This window comes from Leptosomus discolor, chromosome 1 (assembly GCF_034619465.1).
Source record: "Leptosomus discolor isolate bLepDis1 chromosome 1, bLepDis1.hap2, whole genome shotgun sequence".
NCBI classification, from domain to species: domain Eukaryota; kingdom Metazoa; phylum Chordata; class Aves; order Leptosomiformes; family Leptosomidae; genus Leptosomus; species Leptosomus discolor.
In genome coordinates, this window is record NC_141391.1 from 167,144,934 (window position 1) to 167,157,262 (window position 12,329).

Below are 12,329 nucleotides of genomic sequence, written 5' to 3' on the forward strand. Positions count from 1 at the left end.
TTGAGAGATATGTATTCAGTTTACTGAAAAAACCCATATTTTTCTTTCTGTGACCAGAGTAGAGGCAATATAGCTACATATGAACATACTGCATTCTGTCTCAAACACTTCCCTGGAGAATTTCCATTTAAGTTCTTATTCTGCAATTTTTATAGTCAGCCATGATACATAAAGTACAGAAATAACACAGTTTAACTTGAAACTACCAGGCTGAACCTCCACTCCTGATCAAAGAATCTTGAATTGACTTTAAAACCGAGTGAATTTCATATGGAATTTATGGCGCAGAAATATGTAGGGAATGTTTGGATGTCATTTTTATAAAGACACATCTTATGGTAACTGAAGCTGCTATAAATTGAATTATGGAATATAAAAGTCCTTAAGGTTTATTGTAGAGTTTGTGACTGCTGAAATGAAGACAAAGAACTTGAGATAACAGGTGTGTCAGCAGCACAGAGCCTAAATATGATCCATTTTTGATGTAAAATTCAAATATAGTATTTTCTGCAAATATTTGAATTCTGTTGTAGGTGAGTAAATACTGGTTTTGTATTAATTCACACTGAAGAAAGATACTTGCCTCTTTGATGTTGAATAAGCTATATGGCACTATACAATTTTAGTACTCTTACTTTTTTTGCCACTAATATTTGTAGCATTTCATAGGTCTTACACCGACAAACTCCTTGGACTTGAAAATATGTTCAGTGCCCTGATCCTACAGAATCTGTTTATGCATTTCACTTTCCTGAGTTTGTTCATTAGAGCAATAATTACTTACAGGAGCAGAGCTTGCTTTTTTAGGTCCTAAAACATGCCACTCTAATTAAGTTCTTTGAAGCTAGCACGTTCTGTGACTAATTCAAACATATCTGATTCATGAAAACATGTCTAGACACTCGTAGAAGTCATTTCATACAAAACAGAGATTGGGATACCAATTCCTAGATTTCTGCCTCTTCTGAAGCACTGGGGCTGCAACAGGAACTGCTGCTGCACTGGGAAATTTAGGGGTCAAGAAGTGTCCTGGAGGCCCAGGCACCTCTGTGCCAGCATCAGGCAGGGTGCAGTCTCGGCTTTGGCAGCAATACAGCATCTCAATATCAGTATGGTTCAAGCAATCTTTCACTTTTAATGCAAACTTCATACCTGTATCTAACCGTTACCGACGGGAAAAGGATGTGTTTGTCAAGCAAGAAGCTCAGCTGAGGTGTTGCAAAAGGCTATGAGATGTGCGGTGGATATAAAGGAGAGGAACAAACCTTGGATGCTTGGAGAAGTGAGGTCAAGGCAAGCATCTGCTGAATGCTGAGTGTGACCATGGGTATTGCATTTACTTACCACAGGAACAGGTACTTTTGAAATAAAATGGAGAGATGGCACACGCCCATCTCTATGAGCTTGCGGACAGCCAAGAAAATCCCCAATAAAAGCTACCTACCACATGGGCACACAAATGCACAAGAGCTCTGCAATGCATTTATTGAACTTGTTTTCCCACCCAAAGCCAATCTCCTTTGTTCAGCTTCACTGTAAAAAGGACAGCTGAAGCACTCAGTTATACAAGAAATTGTTGCCACTTACCTTATCAACAAAATCACAGGACAGATGAGGTTTTGTGACCTTCTAATTATATCCTAAAAGCCTCCTTTCACTCAGCCCAAGCTGTGTGCACATGCCCACATCTGTGACCTTGGGGATAGCCAGGGAATATGCCACTGTGGGTGTGCTTCCACTTCTGCTGTGTGGTGGGCTGGGTGCTGGTGTGTGCACCAGCCATACTCGCCACAAGGCGGGTATAAGAAAGATTTTACCAAGAGTTATGAAGTTATTGTGGGGATGGATCCCATAATCTCAAAGCTAAGAGCTGCCCCTGCTCCTCCACCAGAAAGATACCAATTTGCACAATTAATAAAGTCATCTACGGAAAGAAAAGTTTGCAGTAGAATTAAGCAGTCTAAGCATAATGTCTTAGAAAATCTGAAGTTATCTGTTTAAAATCAGATAGGTTTTAGGAATCAATGAAATATAACACCCTTTTAAAATGAAGCTGACCTATAACTGCAGTATAACACTTTGCTATTTTCTCTTAAACAAATAAAACCCAAGTACATAATGTTTTAAAATAGTGGGATTTCGGAGTCTGCTAAATTATTAAGAACAGCTAAACAGACAATAAAAAGCAATACATGAATGATCTACATTTCAAAAGCTAAAACATAGCTGTGCTGTACTTCATACAATTAGTTTTGCTGCAACGCTCATCCAGTGCAGAGCTAGAGTTCCACTTTAGCAGTGAGCTTTCCAAGTACGTACTTTACAAAAGGCCATCTCATTACGCAGCCAATTAAAACGATTTGTTTGTTCATGATGGAATCTAATGTAGAGATTTGTTTTCTTCCAATAGATACCTTCTGCTAAGAAGCCAAATTGGCACAACTTTATAATTGCACTAGTTCCACTGGGAGCTACAAAGAAGTTTGTGAAGCTGATAATTCTTTAGTGCAAATGAACTAACAATAAAGACAAGCCACTTATAAAATTTTCCACTGTGAAAATTCAGAAACATTGTTGCATCCAAAGAAAATGTAGACGATTAAAAGCCCCAGGATTGTATTATATTATCATCTTTATTGTGTTACTTATATTGTAATATTTATTATATTATTATATTACCAATATATTATATTATCAGCTTTATAGTTGATGCACCGGTGAAGTCTTTGTCATAATGATTTTAAGACCAACAACCCGATATTGCAAGACCTTGTTCTTTCCCAAGCAAGATACCAAAGATACTATAAATGTTGTCGCAGTGACAAAGTTTTGGCCTCTGTTGCCCAAATAAACCCATTAACAATAAAAGCCAACCTGGGCATAAAATTCCGTAACTCATAGGAACATGTTTTAAAATTGCAAGAAAAACCCATAAAGCCTTATAGCCTTTGCTTGTAATGATAGTGAATAGTAATTCGCTGTGAGGCATGCAAAGCAATATGCACCCTGCACAGTGTAGCCTGTTCATCAAAACTGCAGTATGCACAACCTGCGGATTAAAGACATAGAGAGAACAGGAGGAAAGAGGATGGAGTTTTTAAAAAATTGAAGCTAAATATGAACCCTAATGAATCTGGGCACAGTTTCCAAAGAAAAAATGAGGGTTTCTCTAGCTCACAGTGGAGATGACTTTGGCATGGAAGCTTAACTGGTGTCATTGCTGCAACAGAAGCATTCGTGAAACACTCAGGTATTTTTTGGTTCTGAAGTTTGTTTTTCAGTTTTGAGTTGGGGGGGAAAAGGCAGCAGAATAAGGACCATCAATATGATCAGAGACAGACCTTCCAAAAGCTGGTGGAGAGATCGATGGTTCTTGTTGCAGACCACCTCATCACAGAGGAAATGCTGAGAAAGCCAGACACGTAAGGCTTGTCATCATCCTCTGCAAACGGGTGACTCTGCAGTAGTGGCAGCAAAGTAGCTTATGGGTGCCATGACTCTCACACAGCTCTCAAGGGGATGAAAACAGATGTGTGTTGTTGGCAGTGCTGGGGAGAGGATGCAACTCCAAATGGTACAGACAAGTTGTATTTATGGGTGACCAGAACCGCTCTCTCTTCTCTCCAGGACAGTTAACATTTCAGGAGAGACAAAAAATAAATATTAGTACTGAAAAGAGAGGAAGCCATGCTCCCTTTGATCCCTTCACCTTACCCCTGGCAATCCAGCCCAAAGGCGAGGGAGGTGGAGGGATTGAGGGCTCTGGGGAAAGTCTGCCCCCACCTGGAAGCTAAGCAGAGCTCCAAGGGTGAGACACAGGTTTCATCACAACTGATCTGGTGGCCCAGACCTGAAGGTTTTCTCCACACTGTAGTATTAAGCAGATAATTATGTTCCCTTCTCTTGGAGGTAAAAGTTTGTTTTATAGCATTTGCTTCAGAAGTTTAAAGTTAGGAGCTAAAATGTGGTGTGTGCTCAGACACTTCCAAAGGTAGGAATTTCCCTCAGGATGTCTAAATTGCCTCAAGCAGACCTTCTTTTATGGCCACAAAAGTGTGGAACTAGCATCTCCCTTACCTTGTGACTTTTATCGTCTTTCAAGTCAGTGCAAAGTAGCAGTCAAGTACCACCAAGGCAGAAGTGTGTATCGTTGTATTTTGGCTTGGTAACTCTTCAAGGTGCAGAAGATGGTTTGTTACAGCATTTGAGATATTTTCCTTTGGACAATAAATGCCAGCTTGAAACATCATTATTATTCTCATTGTGGATAAAATTAGAATTTAAACTTGTAAAATATATGGCAGCAGCTGATGATATAATAAAATGAAGTTTTGGAGCTGATGAATAGTTTATACTGTGGATGCTCAAACAAGATAAAGAATGGAGTTAATGCTGAAAAAAATGAGCTGGATACATCTCATTAAGAGCTTACTGCTGTATTTGCATTTTTGTTTAATACTCCAATCCTGAAGCACTGCAAATGAGCTGTAACTTTGCAGTCTTTAAAAAATAAATAAAGATTAGATAAATGCAGATGCTATGCAAATAGTCGATCAGCAGCAGGCTACTGAACAGCCATTAGCGAGTGCTGGAAAGTTACGCAGGTGATCATGAAAGACCTTTCCAATAAGACTAAATGCCACAAAGATGTATAAGTTCCTTCTGATTCTTCCCTTGAATTTGACATACAGACTATACAAGGTAATCTAGAGTTATGCCTTGTTAGCTGGAGAAAGTTGATGCATCTGTAGGTGGGAAAATACATGTAGAATTGCAGTCATGTAAAGAAGAGACAAATAGTCTAATTGCACAATGCCTGAATTATTGCAAGGGAAGAGAAATAACCTTTTCTATTATTTCTAGTTCTTCTTCATTATCAAGTAACATATGAATACCTCCTGCATTCAGGAGCATACTCAGATCTTCTAAAAATGACTCATCCTAGATCAGATGAGACAGTTGCTCATTTATACCCCAGATTACAACAGCATTCTAAAAATCTTTCTTTCACTATCCATTTATTTGTCTGCCCCACGCTTTCTTATTGGTTGTTCATTATGAAAGAGATTTATAGTTTCAAACTCCATCTTATTTATCTCCTTCCTTTTAATGAGTAACTATAAAATAAGCATCATTTTCCTAATGTGCATTTTGAGTGTCAGAAATAGGCAATTTAAATGTGAAGCTTCAAAACACTATTAATGCTGCAATTTAGTGACAAAATATCTCTCAGTTTTCAGTGCCTCTTGCCACAGTTCTTCATTTCAGTGATTTATTGTATTATTTCTCTTCCTGTAATAGTTAGTGCCCTAAGTAGCTGGTTTATTTTTGTATTTTTGCACAAATTAATACATTTTGGTAATGGCTGGCTGTACCTTTGTTTGACAATCAGCCAAGAGGAACGTGACGTAAGCCCCCCCATTGTGCCAGGCCCTTCTCGACACCTTTTTGGGACTGTCTCTTCATTCACCGACTGTGTATGACTCCTGAATACTAACTTGGAAAAGCTCAGCCTGCCATAAATGGCTCCGATCTCACCAGAGAGCACTAACCACTGCTTTCTCCTCCTGATGACAAGGGGGAAAAGCTGTCACAATGCCTAACATGAAAACCTAAGTAATGATAGAGATTAGAGGGTTTCTTGATGATTAGCTCAGCTTCATCTGCTCCAAAGCCTTTAGAGCGGATGAACTCTGTCTCAAGAAAAGCACTGTTGCTTGGTGAGTTTACCAGTCTCTCCTCTCCTCTCAAACACGCTGAGCACGAGTAACTTCTTAGTACTCGGTGTGTGGCATGCACAGCTTCAGGGTGCTGGATTATGTGCCTGCCTGCATGAGGCACAATGTAAATTATCCAGCATCCTGCTGGTATTTGAAAACATCGAAAGTCCGCTTCAAATTTAAATATGCATTCAAAATCTGGAGACTATACCACCATGCCTGCATTAGATACACACTTGTGATGAAAATGTCTCTGGACAGCTTTATACAAATGGGTCGTTTGTGAAAATATACTGTAGTGCTCCGAAAGCTGCTATAGGATAAATTGTGTGTGACAAAGACCTCCCATGGTCTTCTCTTCTCCTCCCCAAAACCCCTGTGAAAACAGTATAAGTACCCTCGTCATATACACACTGTGTATGATGCAGGGACGGCTGAGCCTCAGTATTGCCATTTAGGGCTGAGGAAATAAACCCCAGACATGTGAGATACCTATCGTAGTGTTGTACAGCAGATCTATAAGAAATTTCCTTGCTCTGTGCCCTAATCAACTATTCCTTAATGGCTGACACAAATGCATTCTAGTGATGGCATCTACACAGACAGCTAAATCGAGTTAACAGCAACGTTTGCCACTGGAAAAATACTTGTTACCACAAGTTTGGTCCTGAATATAGGATCCCTGTGGCCTTGCAGATCACAAGCACCTTTTTGTTGAGATTTAAAAATCCTTACGGCGATGCAGGACTCTAGTTCTGGGGGTGAGCATAAGGAAAGTGTAGCCCCCTCCTCTGCGTGTACATTCAGAGAGCCTGGAGGGCTATTTCTGGAAGAGGACAAAGCTGTTAACTTGACAATGCAAATAAAAATGATGGCCTTATTGTGAAACAGCATGATTTATTGTGATCAGCTGCTCATTTTGATGCCACAAGAGCAAAAATTTCCTTACAACTTTGTGTTTCCTTTCCTTTGTGGAAGGATAATGTCCCGATGACCTAGCAGAGGATGTGATGGACATGTGTGTGATGGGTGGTGGGGGAGGCTATTGCTGAAATAAGTTCCTCCAAGGGAAAACCAATGCTGAGGCACCCAGAAAAAACAGGTACCATTGTATTTGTAAAATCTGCCCAGGCTTGTCACATTGTTCAGAAGGGGCCCAAACAAGTATTTTAATATGTTTATATCTTTATTTCTACTTATATCTAAGTTCGTACAGTATTTAGCATGGAACATGCAATTCTTTTACCCCAAGCTACATTTCTGCAAGGAGAAGGAAGCCCACCACTTTAGCAGGAGCATCCCCAAAACCACACCACTCTGAGGTTCAGTGGAGATTGGCTGGACAGGAAGTTTGTTAGTGTAGCTCCTAGTCTGTGGACTGGACAGCCCCGTGGAGCAGGCTTTGTGTGAATCCTCCAAGACTTCAAGTTCCTGTGCAAAACTTGAGGCATCCAGCATTTGGAACACCCTTGCGCTCTGGTCACTGTACAGGTGACCAGTTTCATAGGACCACATGTGTCTGAAGTTCTGCCAATATGAGCTTAGAGTATACCCCCTTGCTATTCAGTCTCATCCCAAGTTTTACATGACAGGACTTAAGTTTGCATAGAGCCTGAAACAATAGCTTGAAAAACATATATTCTCCACCTGCAAAATAAAAAATACTGAAATTTTCTAAGAGAAGTATGAAATGTCATTTTACTGAATGAGTTCACCTGAAAGAACACATCAACCAGAAAATTGTTCTCTACATGCACCTGAATGCTCTTTGATTGCTGCAGTCAGTCACAGACCATCACATTAGTCTTTGAAAGAAGAAACTGCAGAGTAACTGCAGAGACTTGAGGACATTAGGCCAGCAGGGCTTGGAGACGCTCTTAAAGTTTCTCTTCCTACTCATATGGTGTGGCACTGCTGAGCATTTTGCAGTTTAACTGACCACAGAAGAGACTGTCAACTATTTTTCCAAGTACTAATCATGACACTTTTGTGGAGAACAAAAGAGGGACATAATAGGAACAAGCAGTGTCCTGGAATAAGAGGATTAAGCTGGCCCATCTGAGAGCACCTTTTCACGCACACAGGTAAGGTCTACAAGCCCAGGCTGCCCAGTCCTTCAGGCTGGTCTCTATGTAGTGCACAGCAGCATTATCTCTTTTTGCTTCTCATCTGAAACAGTCATTTATCTTTTACTCATTTTAATTATTGGGTAAATTGGTCATTTTCTTCTTCTGACATTTTAATTTTCTTTGAAGACCAGATTTATTAAATAAAAAGCTACCCAAGTCATCATCTTATATCAGTGCCCCTCAAGATGGGAGCAGTTTTTTTCCCTTTGAGCAAAGTTTGCACAATGTTCTGAAAAGAGAAAGGTCTGAATAACTCAATCTATTGTATTCAAAAGGCACACGGGCTGTACAAAAAACATTTCACATTTTTACAACATTTTCCAGTAGAAAAAGAAAATCTGGAAATAAATGTGGAATGATGTAGTTCAGGTTTATTAAGTCTACTTGACCCTTATGTCATATACTGACATTTTAATTTTACTGCCTGACATTTAACAAATCCTTAGCAGTCCTGAAAAAGTTAATGACTAAAAAAAAAAAAAAGAAATCTCTCAGCAGAGTTAAATATATGCAAATAAAATAAAATAATTACCAGCACCTTTTGTTTTATCATATAAAATTGTTCACAATGGTGATTTTTAATTGCATATTCAGCATGTATTTATCCACAGGCTTTTGACTAATAGCTTGCCCTATTTATTTAAGTAGTGGTTATTCCTTTAAATAGCAATATTTATGAAAGTGTTAGGCAACAAGAAGGAGAGACTGCTATAATAATAATAATTTATAATATTCCTAACATTTGTCAGACTTCTCCCTCCTTCACACAACTGACCTGGGGAGCCACTATTACTGGAATGAAAGTAGTATGATGCCTTTGCATATTTCCTACAATAGGATCATGTCCCTCCCAGCTATTTGCAAGAAGTCCTACAGGAACAATTATGAAATACTCTCATTCATTTGGCACAATGGCATATGGAAATTTCCTGCAACACTAATTACTATGGTTGCAATTTTTAGCCAAAAATGTCAGTGTCTAGGATTTAATTAGTCTGCAGCAGGATTTTAAAACTGACCTTCTAGTTTAGTTAATTAATTTGCCAGTTCTTTTATTTTTTTTTTCTTTCTGAGAACCCTGTCACACCAGTTTTTAAGAGATTTTAATTAAAAAGAAATCACTACTTCCAATGCTAGCAGAATATCTAAAAGCAGTTGTCAAACATTTTTAGCAAATAAAAGCAATGAGGTCAAGTTCCTATTGCTTCAGAGTGCCCCCCTAGCTATTACCCACGAGTGCTAAGATTGCTGCTCAGATATTTGTGAAAGGCAGTTTGCAAAATGTAAAAGTGTAATGAAGTTTTTCCCCAATTAACTATTCATCCCTATGCTTGCATCAGCACTCTCTGCTTATAGTGGTTTCTTTACAGGAGTTTTTTACAATATTAATTAGAGATCTGTTTGAATCAAAATACTAGAAAGCAACACATTGGAAGTCTTGGAAAGTTTGAATTGTCTCAATGTCTCCAATGAGTGTCTGAGGCCAATTTCTCATTTGAACTAGAAATCTTGATATAAATGCAGTTTCAGAGTTACAAAGACAGAACTGTGAGATAGTTTTTTTGTTCAGTTTTATCTTGACATGAGCCAAAATATGCCTTTTATTCCATCCTCTTCCTTTATGACAGTTACTCTGCTGAGAAGTTACACATTACTCTTTCCTGTGGAGAAAATTAAAAACAAGCTATCTAGCAGTCCCAGCTCTGCGGCACATTCCGGCTACTGAACTGTGTCATACTGTTTTAAAAGAAGAACTATAGTACACCTCCTGAAATGGAAGCAGCTGTGACTTTTTAGGTGCAAAGGAATCAATAAAAGGATGAAAAGTACATGGACATGCCTGAGACTGCTCTTGACACACGCACTCGGACACAATTACAAGCTATAGTGTACTATAATGGCAGGGGTTTTGCAGCTAAGATTTAGTCACCAGGAGCATGAATGTTGCCAGCTAACCCGTGCAAATGAACCTTATGCTTGTGAATGCCAGAGAGCTTAGGTGTGCAAAGTGGAAAAATCTGGCCAGAGCCGTTCTTTTGCTTTTAAAAATCAGAGTGTATTAAGCTGGGTGAAATATCTCAGTAAAACAATGCAGCTTCCAGTAATTCCCCTTGCCATTTCGCAGGGTTGATATACCTAGGAGCAAAGAAGACTAGGTCTGTGATAAACGTTGAGAAGTAACTACATTTCTTTCCCATCAGTAGTGTTGCCCTGGAAGGACCATGTGCCCCAGTGTCAGCCTTTCTGCTCGGCTGGCATAGAAAGACAGGCCCTTCTGACTCCCCTTGACTGCTTTTCTATCCAGCTTCAGCTTTGGTGTGTTCTTATTTCTTCTTCAATACTTCTACAGTGTCTTTCAGAGACATTTTATTTATTTAGGGTTTTCAGAATACTTTTCCTTATTTTTCTTTCTTTTTTTTTTTTTTTTTTTTTTTTTTAATTCCCAAGAAAAGAAGAAAAGCAGGTGAATTCATCTGAATCATTGAATCTGAGATACTCCCTTGGAGACAGGCACTTTTCAAAGACCACTTCTGAGGCCTACATAGTATATTCCAAAGAAAAGGTTGAAAATTCCATGTGAGACAAGGCATATCTACCTGTGCACAGGTAAGATTGACTTGGCTTTTCAGCAGCACTTCAAAAGCTGAAAGCTCCCTGCTAGGCCTACTGCATGCCTTACCACCTTCGTGCTATCTGACTTTGCTAGATTAACAGAGTTCAATGATTGCATGGTTGACTGAGCATCTTCCAGTAGGTCTCAAGAATCCAGTGATGGACTCCCAGGGAATTTCAGTGTCACTGTTACCCAGCCATCAAGTCCAGAACACAGCTAAAAATACAGGGGACTGCCTTTTTGCAAAATGGTGCTAACCTTTAATCTCTATGGTAATACTTGTGGTGGATCTGTAGTCATACGTCCACCCTGTTTCCCCCATCTCCTGCATGAGACAAAGGACTTAAAGCACAAGTAGAAGAATGGCATCATTGTGATAAAGTCATCAACGTTCCCAAAAGCGCCAGTGATACATAATCCCAGAGCTATCACCTAGGACAGCTCATCAAGCCACTAGGATGAGCAACAGCTGTATTTGTGTATATCTGCAGCTCAGTTTGCCTGTATCTGTCAAATTTCCGTTGTGGGGAAGTGCTTCCCTTACAACTACAAAATGCTGCTACACCTTAGAAACAGGAGACATGACACCCTGTTATTTAAAGGAGACCATGTTGTTGGAGCGGTGATGAATGGAGAGGAAGAAGCAGAGGTAGAAAAGAAGCAAGATTGGAAGGAGGGGAGAAAATATCAGAAAATAATTTCAGGCAATACGCCCATTTAAAGTTCAGAAAAAAAGAATCACAGCTTCACAACATCTCCTCCACTGTTAATGTTGCTGGTATGAGCCATCAATGTGTGCTTGCAGCTCAGAAAGCCAATCATACCCTGGGCTGCATCAAAAGAAGTGTGGCCAGCAGGTCAAGAAAGATGACTCTCTCCCTGTACTCCACTGGTGAGACTCCATCTGGAGAACCGCGTCCAGCACAAGAAAGACATGGACCTGTTAGAGTGGATCCAGAGAAGGGCCAAGAAAATAATCAGAGGGCTGGAACACCTTTCCAATAAAGTAAGGCTGAGAGAGTTGGGGTTGTTCAGCCTGGAGAAGAGAAGGCTCTGGGGAGACCTTACAGCTGCCTTTCAATATATGTAGGGGGCTTATAGAAAACACGGAGAAAGACTTTTAACCAGGACCTGTAGCAGCAGAGCAAGGGACAATGGTTTTAAACTGAAAGAGGGTAGATTTAGATTTTATATTAGGAAGACATGTTTTATGATGAAGATAGTGAGACACTGGAATAGGGTGCCCAGAGAAATTGTGGCTGCCCCCTCCCTGGAAGTGTTCAAGGCCAGGCTGGATGGGGCTTTGAGCAACCTGGTCTAGTGGGAGGTGTCCCTTCCATGGCAGGAGGATTGGAACCAGATGATCTTTAAGGTCCCTTCCAACCCAAACCATTCCGTGATTCTATGATCTGCCAGTGAGTAAGTTTCATGGCGAGTTGAGGGCCCTCTGGTTTTAGTGTGTTTGCTCAGTACAACATAGCTTAGCGCTGGTGAGCTGTGAATACAGTGTCAACTCACTTTTCATACAAAATCTCTCTTGAATACTATGAAATCTCCAAAATGCAGGAACCTGCATCAGGTGTTCATTAATTTCCAGGAATCTGCTTTTGATGTTACCCCATTATTCATTCATCAAAAGGGGCCCTCTGGACCTTTACAAACCACACATGCCTGCTTTCATTTCTTGGCAGTGAGTTTGCCTGAAGACAAGAATTCTGTTCAGGTATATTTTTTCTCATGTTGCTGGTCTCTTCCTGCATCATTGCATGATGCTAAGCTCCACTGCAAGGATGACCAAAAATGAGATGAACTCTCCTATTTTAACCTATTTTGAGCACTGAACACATCCTCTTGACAGAGCCAGAG